Genomic DNA, 12729 nt, shown 5'->3' on the forward strand with positions numbered 1-12729 from the left:
GTTACATGGATTACACTACTTACATAAACTAATGCACAGACACGGACGTGCACACAAAGATTGAGACAGAAAGACAACCGTCTCATTTCCCCTTTCTACTACCCCAAAGTAGCCAGCCAGTCACTTTGAGTTAAAACCTCCTTACCTTTTCCAAATGTTCTCCATATTACATAGTTTGAACAGATAATAACAATCAACGAGATCCAAATATAATGTCAGAAGTGGGATTCGAACCCACGCCTCCAGAAGAGACTGCGACCTGAACGCAGCGCCTTAGACCGCTCGGCCATCCTGACGTATTTCATCAGACCCTTCGAATCATTCAACAAAAAACGCCATCATGGTTACTGCTCGTATGTTATCGTATGTTCAAATGTCCGTAAAACAAGGACCGATAATAAACCCCAGCTACCATGCGCTGTAACGTTACCATTGTTACATGGGTTACACTACTTACATAAACTAATGCACACACACGCACGTTCACGAGCACACTCACACACAGAAAGACAACCCTCTCATTTACAATTTCCACTACCCCACCGTAGCCAGCCAGTCACTTTGAGTTTAAATCTCCTTACCTTTTCCAAATGTTCTCCATGTTACAAAGTTTGAACAGATAATCACAATCAAAGAGATCCAAATGAAGTGTCAGAAGTGGGATTCGAACCCACGCCTCCAGAGGAGACTACGACCTGAACGCAACACCTTAGACCGCTCGGCCATCCTAACGTATTGTAACAGACCCTACGAATCAATAAAAACAACACACCATCATGGTTACTGCTCTGGTATGTTCAAATGTCCGTAAAACATGGACCGATTATAAACCACAGCTTCCATGCGCTGTAACCTTACCATAGTTACATGGATTACACTACTTACATAAACTAATGCACAGACACGGACGTGCACACACACAGATTGAGACAAAAAGACACCCCTCTCATTACCCATTTACACTACCCCACCGCAGCCAGCCAGTCACTTTGAGTTTAAATCTCATTACCTTTTCCAAATGTTCTCCATATTACAAAGTTTGAACAGAAAATCACAAACAACGAGATCCAATTGTAGTGTCAGAAGTGGGATTCTAACCCACGCCTCCAGAGGAGACTGCGACCTGAACGCAGCGCCTTAGACCGCTCGGCCATCCTGACGTTTTTTAACCTGTCTACGAATCAATAAACACAACACACCATCATGGTTACTGCTCTCGTATGTTCAAATGTCCGTAAAACAAGGACCGATAATAAACCCCAGCTACCATGCGCTGTAACGTTACCATAGTTACATGGGTTCCACTACTTACATTAACTAATGCACACACGCAGGTTCACGAGCACACTCACACACAGATTGAGACAGAAAGACACCCCTCTCATTTACAATTTCCACTTCCCCACAGTAGCCAGCCAGTCACTTTGAGTTTAAATCTCCTTACCTTTTCCAAATGTTCTCCATATTACAAAGTTTGAACAGATAATCACAATCAAAGAGATCAAAATGAAGTGTCAGAAGTGGGATTCGAACCCACGCCTCCAGAGGAGACTGCGACCTGAACGCAGCGCCTTAGACCGCTCGGCCATCCTGACGTTTTTTAACCTGTCTACGAATCAATAAACACAACACACCATCATGGTTACTGCTCTCGTATGTACAAATGTCCGTAAAACATGGACCCATAATAAACCCCAGCTACCATGTGCTGTAACCTTACCATAGTTACATGGATTACACTACTTACATAAACTAATGCACAGACACGGACGTGCACACAAAGATTGAGACAGAAAGACACCCGTCTCATTTCCCCTTTCTACTACCCCAAAGTAGCCAGCCAGTCACTTTGAGTTTAAACCTCCTTACCTTTTCCAAATGTTCTCCATATTACATAGTTTGAACAGATAATAACAATCAACGAGATCCAAATATAATGTCAGAAGCGGGATTCGAACCCACGCCTCCAGAAGAGACTGCGACCTGAACGCAGCGCCTTAGACCGCTCGGCCATCCTGACGTATTTCAGCAGACCCTTCGAATCATTCAACAAAAAACGCCATCATGGTTACTGCTCTCGTATGTTCAAATGTCCGTAAAACAAGGACCGATAATAAACCCCAGCTACCATGCGCTGTAACGTTACCATTGTTACATGGGTTACACTACTTACATAAACTAATGCACACACACGCACGTTCACGAGCACACTCACACACAGATTGAGACAGAAAGACAACCCTCTCATTTACAATTTCCACTACCCCACCGTAGCCAGCCAGTCACATTGAGTTTAAATCTCCTTACCTTTTCCAAATGTTCTCCATATTACAAAGTTTGAACAGATAATCACAATCAAAGAGATCCAAATGAAGTGTCAGAAGTGGGATTCGTACCCACGCCTCCAGAGGAGACTACGACCTGAACGCAACACCATAGACCGCTCGGCCATCCTAACGTAATGTAACAGACCCTACGAATCAATAAAAACAACACACCATCATGGTTACTGCTCTGGTATGTTCAAATGTCCGTAACACATGGACCGATTATAAACCACAGCTTCCATGCGCTGTAACCTTACCATAGTTACATGGATTACACTACTTACATAAACTAATGCACAGACACGGACGTGCACACACACAGATTGAGACAAAAAGACACCCCTCTCATTACCCATTTACACTACCCCACCGCAGCCAGCCAGTCACTTTGAGTTTAAATCTCATTACCTTTTCCAAATGTTCTCCATATTACAAAGTTTGAACTGAAAATCACAAACAACGAGATCCAATTGTAGTGTCAGAAGTGGGATTCGAACCCACGCCTCCATAGGAGACTGCGACCTGAACGCAGCGCCTTAGACCGCTCGGCCATCCTGACGTTTTTTAACCTGTCTACGAATCAATAAACACAACACACCATCATGGTTACTGCTCTCGTATGTTCAAATGTCCGTAAAACAAGGACCGATAATAAACCCCAGCTACCATGCGCTGAAACGTTACCATAGTTACATGGGTTCCACTACTTACATTAACTAATGCACACACGCAGGTTCACTCACACACTCACACACAGATTGAGACAGAAAGACACCCCTCTCATTTACAATTTCCACTTCCCCACAGTAGCCAGCCAGTCACTTTGAGTTTAAATCTCCTTACCTTTTCCAAATGTTCTCCATATTACAAAGTTTGAACAGATAATCACAATCAAAGAGATCAAAATGAAGTGTCAGAAGTGGGATTCGAACCCACGCCTCCAGAGTAGACTACGACTTGAACGCAGCGCCTTAGACCGCTCGACCATCCTGATGTATTTCATCAAACCCTTCGAATCAATAGACCCAAAACGCCATCATGGTTACTGCTCTCGTATGTACAAATGTCCGTAAAACATGGACCCATAATAAACCCCAGCTACCATGTGCTGTAACCTTACCATAGTTACATGGATTACACTACTTACATAAACTAATGCACAGACACGGACGTGCACACAAAGATTGAGACAGAAAGACACCCGTCTCATTTCCCCTTTCTACTACCCCAAAGTAGCCAGCCAGTCACTTTGAGTTTAAACCTCCTTACCTTTTCCAAATGTTCTCCATATTACATAGTTTGAACAGATAATAACAATCAACGAGATCCAAATATAATGTCAGAAGCGGGATTCGAACCCACGCCTCCAGAAGAGACTGCGACCTGAACGCAGCGCCTTAGACCGCTCGGCCATCCTGACGTATTTCATCAGACCCTTCGAATCATTCAACAAAAAACGCCATCATGGTTACTGCTCTCGTATGTTCAAATGTCCGTAAAACAAGGACCGATAATAAACCCCAGCTACCATGCGCTGTAACGTTACCATTGTTACATGGGTTACACTACTTACATAAACTAATGCACACACACGCACGTTCACGAGCACACTCACACACAGATTGAGACAGAAAGACAACCCTCTCATTTACAATTTCCACTACCCCACCGTAGCCAGCCAGTCACTTTGAGTTTAAATCTCCTTACCTTTTCCAAATGTTCTCCATGTTACAAAGTTTGAACAGATAATCACAATCAAAGAGATCCAAATGAAGTGTCAGAAGTTGGATTCGAACCCACGCCTCCAGAGGAGACTACGACCTGAACGCAACACCTTAGACCGCTCGGCCATCCTAACGTATTGTAACAGACCCTACGAATCAATAAAAACAACACACCATCATGGTTACTGCTCTGGTATGTTCAAATGTCCGTAAAACATGGACCGATTATAAACCACAGCTTCCATGCGCTGTAACCTTACCATAGTTACATGGATTACACTACTTACATAAACTAATGCACAGACACGGACGTGCACACACACAGATTGAGACAAAAAGACACCCCTCTCATTACCCATTTACACTACCCCACCGCAGCCAGCCAGTCACTTTGAGTTTAAATCTCATTACCTTTTCCAAATGTTCTCCATATTACAAAGTTTGAACAGAAAATCACAAACAACGAGATCCAATTGTAGTGTCAGAAGTGGGATTCTAACCCACGCCTCCAGAGGAGACTGCGACCTGAACGCAGCGCCTTAGACCGCTCGGCCATCCTGACGTTTTTTAACCTGTCTACGAATCAATAAACACAACACACCATCATGGTTACTGCTCTCGTATGTTCAAATGTCCGTAAAACAAGGACCGATAATAAACCCCAGCTACCATGCGCTGTAACGTTACCATAGTTACATGGGTTCCACTACTTACATTAACTAATGCACACACGCAGGTTCACGAGCACACTCACACACAGATTGAGACAGAAAGACACCCCTCTCATTTACAATTTCCACTTCCCCACAGTAGCCAGCCAGTCACTTTGAGTTTAAATCTCCTTACCTTTTCCAAATGTTCTCCATGTTACAAAGTTTGAACAGATAATCACAATCAAAGAGATCCAAATGAAGTGTCAGAAGTGGGATTCGAACCCACGCCTCCAGAGGAGACTACGACCTGAACGCAACACCTTAGACCGCTCGGCCATCCTAACGTATTGTAACAGACCCTACGAATCAATAAAAACAACACACCATCATGGTTACTGCTCTGGTATGTTCAAATGTCCGTAAAACATGGACCGATAATAAACCCCAGCTACCATGCGCTGTAACGTTACCATAGTTACATGGGTTCCACTACTTACATAAACTAATGCACACACACGCACGTTCACGAGCACACTCACACACAGAAAGACAACCCTCTCATTTACAATTTCCACTACCCCACCGTAGCCAGCCAGTCACTTTGAGTTTAAATCTCCTTACCTTTTCCAAATGTTCTCCATGTTACAAAGTTTGAACAGATAATCACAATCAAAGAGATCCAAATGAAGTGTCAGAAGTGGGATTCGAACCCACGCCTCCAGAGGAGACTACGACCTGAACGCAACACCTTAGACCGCTCGGCCATCCTAACGTATTGTAACAGACCCTACGAATCAATAAAAACAACACACCATCATGGTTACTGCTCTGGTATGTTCAAATGTCCGTAAAACATGGACCGATTATAAACCACAGCTTCCATGCGCTGTAACCTTACCATAGTTACATGGATTACACTACTTACATAAACTAATGCACAGACACGGACGTGCACACACACAGATTGAGACAAAAAGACACCCCTCTCATTACCCATTTACACTACCCCACCGCAGCCAGCCAGTCACTTTGAGTTTAAATCTCATTACCTTTTCCAAATGTTCTCCATATTACAAAGTTTGAACAGAAAATCACAAACAACGAGATCCAATTGTAGTGTCAGAAGTGGGATTCTAACCCACGCCTCCAGAGGAGACTGCGACCTGAACGCAGCGCCTTAGACCGCTCGGCCATCCTGACGTTTTTTAACCTGTCTACGAATCAATAAACACAACACACCATCATGGTTACTGCTCTCGTATGTTCAAATGTCCGTAAAACAAGGACCGATAATAAACCCCAGCTACCATGCGCTGTAACGTTACCATAGTTACATGGGTTCCACTACTTACATTAACTAATGCACACACGCAGGTTCACGAGCACACTCACACACAGATTGAGACAGAAAGACACCCCTCTCATTTACAATTTCCACTTCCCCACAGTAGCCAGCCAGTCACTTTGAGTTTAAATCTCCTTACCTTTTCCAAATGTTCTCCATATTACAAAGTTTGAACAGATAATCACAATCAAAGAGATCAAAATGAAGTGTCAGAAGTGGGATTCGAACCCACGCCTCCAGAGGAGACTGCGACCTGAACGCAGCGCCTTAGACCGCTCGGCCATCCTGACGTTTTTTAACCTGTCTACGAATCAATAAACACAACACACCATCATGGTTACTGCTCTCGTATGTACAAATGTCCGTAAAACATGGACCCATAATAAACCCCAGCTACCATGTGCTGTAACCTTACCATAGTTACATGGATTACACTACTTACATAAACTAATGCACAGACACGGACGTGCACACAAAGATTGAGACAGAAAGACACCCGTCTCATTTCCCCTTTCTACTACCCCAAAGTAGCCAGCCAGTCACTTTGAGTTTAAACCTCCTTACCTTTTCCAAATGTTCTCCATATTACATAGTTTGAACAGATAATAACAATCAACGAGATCCAAATATAATGTCAGAAGCGGGATTCGAACCCACGCCTCCAGAAGAGACTGCGACCTGAACGCAGCGCCTTAGACCGCTCGGCCATCCTGACGTATTTCAGCAGACCCTTCGAATCATTCAACAAAAAACGCCATCATGGTTACTGCTCTCGTATGTTCAAATGTCCGTAAAACAAGGACCGATAATAAACCCCAGCTACCATGCGCTGTAACGTTACCATTGTTACATGGGTTACACTACTTACATAAACTAATGCACACACACGCACGTTCACGAGCACACTCACACACAGATTGAGACAGAAAGACAACCCTCTCATTTACAATTTCCACTACCCCACCGTAGCCAGCCAGTCACATTGAGTTTAAATCTCCTTACCTTTTCCAAATGTTCTCCATATTACAAAGTTTGAACAGATAATCACAATCAAAGAGATCCAAATGAAGTGTCAGAAGTGGGATTCGTACCCACGCCTCCAGAGGAGACTACGACCTGAACGCAACACCATAGACCGCTCGGCCATCCTAACGTAATGTAACAGACCCTACGAATCAATAAAAACAACACACCATCATGGTTACTGCTCTGGTATGTTCAAATGTCCGTAACACATGGACCGATTATAAACCACAGCTTCCATGCGCTGTAACCTTACCATAGTTACATGGATTACACTACTTACATAAACTAATGCACAGACACGGACGTGCACACACACAGATTGAGACAAAAAGACACCCCTCTCATTACCCATTTACACTACCCCACCGCAGCCAGCCAGTCACTTTGAGTTTAAATCTCATTACCTTTTCCAAATGTTCTCCATATTACAAAGTTTGAACTGAAAATCACAAACAACGAGATCCAATTGTAGTGTCAGAAGTGGGATTCGAACCCACGCCTCCATAGGAGACTGCGACCTGAACGCAGCGCCTTAGACCGCTCGGCCATCCTGACGTTTTTTAACCTGTCTACGAATCAATAAACACAACACACCATCATGGTTACTGCTCTCGTATGTTCAAATGTCCGTAAAACAAGGACCGATAATAAACCCCAGCTACCATGCGCTGAAACGTTACCATAGTTACATGGGTTCCACTACTTACATTAACTAATGCACACACGCAGGTTCACTCACACACTCACACACAGATTGAGACAGAAAGACACCCCTCTCATTTACAATTTCCACTTCCCCACAGTAGCCAGCCAGTCACTTTGAGTTTAAATCTCCTTACCTTTTCCAAATGTTCTCCATATTACAAAGTTTGAACAGATAATCACAATCAAAGAGATCAAAATGAAGTGTCAGAAGTGGGATTCGAACCCACGCCTCCAGAGTAGACTACGACTTGAACGCAGCGCCTTAGACCGCTCGACCATCCTGATGTATTTCATCAAACCCTTCGAATCAATAGACCCAAAACGCCATCATGGTTACTGCTCTCGTATGTACAAATGTCCGTAAAACATGGACCCATAATAAACCCCAGCTACCATGTGCTGTAACCTTACCATAGTTACATGGATTACACTACTTACATAAACTAATGCACAGACACGGACGTGCACACAAAGATTGAGACAGAAAGACACCCGTCTCATTTCCCCTTTCTACTACCCCAAAGTAGCCAGCCAGTCACTTTGAGTTTAAACCTCCTTACCTTTTCCAAATGTTCTCCATATTACATAGTTTGAACAGATAATAACAATCAACGAGATCCAAATATAATGTCAGAAGCGGGATTCGAACCCACACCTCCAGAAGAGACTGCGACCTGAACGCAGCGCCTTAGACCGCTCGGCCATCCTGACGTATTTCATCAGACCCTTCGAATCATTCAACAAAAAACGCCATCATGGTTACTGCTCTCGTATGTTCAAATGTCCGTAAAACAAGGACCGATAATAAACCCCAGCTACCATGCGCTGTAACGTTACCATTGTTACATGGGTTACACTACATACATAAACTAATGCACACACACGCACGTTCACGAGCACACTCACACACAGATTGAGACAGAAAGACAACCCTCTCATTTACAATTTCCACTACCCCACCGTAGCCAGCCAGTCACTTTGAGTTTAAATCTCCTTACCTTTTCCAAATGTTCTCCATATTACAAAGTCTGAACAGATAATCACAATCAAAGAGATCCAAATGAAGTGTCAGAAGTGGGATTCGAACCCACGCCTCCAGAGGAGACTACGACCTGAACGCAACACCTTAGACCGCTCGGCCATCCTAACGTATTGTAACAGACCCTACGAATCAATAAAAACAACACACCATCATGGTTACTGCTCTGGTATGTTCAAATGTCCGTAAAACATGGACCGATTATAAACCACAGCTTCCATGCGCTGTAACCTTACCATAGTTACATGGATTACACTACTTACATAAACTAATGCACAGACACGGACGTGCACACACACAGATTGAGACAAAAAGACACCCCTCTCATTACCCATTTACACTACCCCACCGCAGCCAGCCAGTCACTTTGAGTTTAAATCTCATTACCTTTTCCAAATGTTCTCCATATTACAAAGTTTGAACAGAAAATCACAAACAACGAGATCCAATTGTAGTGTCAGAAGTGGGATTCTAACCCACGCCTCCAGAGGAGACTGCGACCTGATCGCAGCGCCTTAGACCGCTCGGCCATCCTGACGTTTTTTAACCTGTCTACGAATCAATAAACACAACACACCATCATGGTTACTGCTCTCGTATGTTCAAATGTCCGTAAAACAAGGACCGATAATAAACCCCAGCTACCATGCGCTGTAACGTTACCATAGTTACATGGGTTCCACTACTTACATTAACTAATGCACACACGCAGGTTCACTCACACACTCACACACAGATTGAGACAGAAAGACACCCCTCTCATTTACAATTTCCACTTCCCCACAGTAGCCAGCCAGTCACTTTGAGTTTAAATCTCCTTACCTTTTCCAAATGTTCTCCATATTACAAAGTTTGAACAGATAATCACAATCAAAGAGATCAAAATGAAGTGTCAGAAGTGGGATTCCATCCCACGCCTCCAGAGTAGACTACGACTTGAACGCAGCGCCTTAGACCGCTCGACCATCCTGATGTATTGCATCAAACCCTTCGAATCAATAAACCCAAAACGCCATCATGGTTACTGCTCTCGTATGTACAAATGTCCGTAAAACATGGACCCATAATAAACCCCAGCTACCATGTGCTGTAACCTTACCATAGTTACATGGATTACACTACTTACATAAACTAATGCACAGACACGGACGTGCACACAAAGATTGAGACAGAAAGACACCCGTCTCATTTCCCCTTTCTACTACCCCAAAGTAGCCAGCCAGTCACTTTGAGTTTAAACCTCCTTACCTTTTCCAAATGTTCTCCATATTACATAGTTTGAACAGATAATAACAATCAACGAGATCCAAATATAATGTCAGAAGCGGGATTCGAACCCACGCCTCCAGAAGAGACTGCGACCTGAACGCAGCGCCTTAGACCGCTCGGCCATCCTGACGTATTTCATCAGACCCTTCGAATCATTCAACAAAAAACGCCATCATGGTTACTGCTCTCGTATGTTCAAATGTCCGTAAAACAAGGACCGATAATAAACCCCAGCTACCATGCGCTGTAACGTTACCATTGTTACATGGGTTACACTACTTACATAAACTAATGCACACACACGCACGTTCACGAGCACACTCACACACAGATTGAGACAGAAAGACAACCCTCTCATTTACAATTTCCACTACCCCACCGTAGCCAGCCAGTCACATTGAGTTTAAATCTCCTTACCTTTTCCAAATGTTCTCCATATTACAAAGTTTGAACAGATAATCACAATCAAAGAGATCCAAATGAAGTGTCAGAAGTGGGATTCGAACCCACGCCTCCAGAGGAGACTACGACCTGAACGCAACACCTTAGACTGCTCGGCCATCCTAACGTATTGTAACAGACAACACTATAAAAACAACACACCATCATGGTTACTGCTCTGGTATGTTCAAATGTCCGTAAAACATGGACCGATTATAAACCACAGCTTCCATGCGCTGTAACCTTACCATAGTTACATGGATTACACTACTTACATAAACTAATGCACAGACACGGACGTGCACACACACAGATTGAGACAAAAAGACACCCCTCTCATTACCCATTTACACTACCCCACCGCAGCCAGCAAGTCACTATGAGTTTAAATCTCATTACCTTTTCCAAATGTTCTCCATATTACAAAGTTTGAACTGAAAATCACAAACAACAAGATCCAATTGTAGTGTCAGAAGTGGGATTCGAACCCACGCCTCCATAGGAGACTGCGACCTGAACGCAGCGCCTTAGACCGCTCGGCCATCCTGACATTTTTTAACCTAGTCTACGAATCAATAAACACAACACACCATCATGGTTACTGCTCTCGTATGTTCAAATGTCCGTAAAACAAGGACCGATAATAAACCCCAGCTACCATGCGCTGTAACGTTACCATAGTTACATGGGTTCCACTACTTACATTAACTAATGCACACACGCAGGTTCACGAGCACACTCACACACAGATTGAGACAGAAAGACACCCCTCTCATTTACAATTTCCACTTCCCCACAGTAGCCAGCCAGTCACTTTGAGTTTAAATCTCCTTACCTTTTCCAAATGTTCTCCATATTACAAAGTTTGAACAGATAATCACAATCAAAGAGATCAAAATGAAGTGTCAGAAGTGGGATTCGATCCCACGCCTCCAGAGTAGACTACGACTTGAACGCAGCGCCTTAGACCGCTCGACCATCCTGATGTATTTCATCAAACCCTTCGAATCAATAAACCCAAAACGCCATCATGGTTACTGCTCTCGTATGTACAAATGTCCGTAAAACATGGACCCATAATAAACCCCAGCTACCATGTGCTGTAACCTTACCATAGTTACATGGATTACACTACTCACATAAACTAATGCACAGACACGGACGTGCACACAAAGATTGAGACAGAAAGACACCCGTCTCATTTCCCCTTTCTACTACCCAAAAGTTGCCAGCCAGTCACTTTGAGTTTAAACCTCCTTACCTTTTCCAAATGTTCTCCATATTACATAGTTTGAACAGATAATAACAATCAACGAGATCCAAATATAATGTCAGAAGCGGGATTCGAAACCACGCCTCCAGAAGAGACTGCGACCTGAACGCAGCGCCTTAGACCGCTCGGCCATCCTGACGTATTTTATCAGACCCTTCTAATCATTCAACAAAAAACGCCATCATGGTTACTGCTCTCGTATGTTCAAATGTCCGTAAAACAAGGACCGATAATAAACCCCAGCTACCATGCGCTGTAACGTTACCATTGTTACATGGGTTACACTACTTACATAAACTAATGCACACACACGCACGTTCACGAGCACACTCACACACAGATTGAGACAGAAAGACAACCCTCTCATTTACAATTTCCACTACCCCACCGTAGCCAGCCAGTCACATTGAGTTTAAATCTCCTTACCTTTTCCAAATGTTCTCCATATTACAAAGTTTGAACAGATAATCACAATCAAAGAGATCCAAATGAAGTGTCAGAAGTGGGATTCGAACCCACGCCTCCAGAGGAGACTACGACCTGAACGCAACACCTTAGACCGCTCGGCCATCCTAACGTATTGTAACAGACAACACTATAAAAACAACACACCATCATGGTTACTGCTCTGGTATGTTCAAATGTCCGTAAAACATGGACCGATTATAAACCACAGCTTCCATGCGCTGTAACCTTACCATAGTTACATGGATTACACTACTTACATAAACTAATGCACAGACACGGACGTGCACACACACAGATTGAGACAAAAAGACACCCCTCTCATTACCCATTTACACTACCCCACCGCAGCCAGCCAGTCACTATGAGTTTAAATCTCATTACCTTTTCCAAATGTTCTCCATATTACAAAGTTTGAACTGAAAATCACAAACAACGAGATCCAATTGTAGTGTCAGAAGT

General features: G+C 43.5%; 2 non-coding genes across 2 annotated transcripts; both read right to left on the reverse strand.

The window, feature by feature from the left end:
- Positions 1 to 1512: 1512 nt before the first annotated feature.
- Positions 1513 to 1595, reverse strand: trnal-cag (transfer RNA leucine (anticodon CAG)). Its single transcript has one exon. It is a non-coding gene; the product is annotated as a tRNA-Leu (tRNA).
- A 4661-nt stretch (positions 1596 to 6256) lies between these two features.
- trnal-cag (transfer RNA leucine (anticodon CAG)) lies at positions 6257 to 6339 on the reverse strand. The gene has a single exon. It is a non-coding gene; the product is annotated as a tRNA-Leu (tRNA).
- Positions 6340 to 12729: the final 6390 nt, after the last annotated feature.

This window comes from Gadus macrocephalus, chromosome 2 (assembly GCF_031168955.1).
Source record: "Gadus macrocephalus chromosome 2, ASM3116895v1".
Classification (NCBI taxonomy): Eukaryota; Metazoa; Chordata; class Actinopteri; order Gadiformes; family Gadidae; genus Gadus; species Gadus macrocephalus.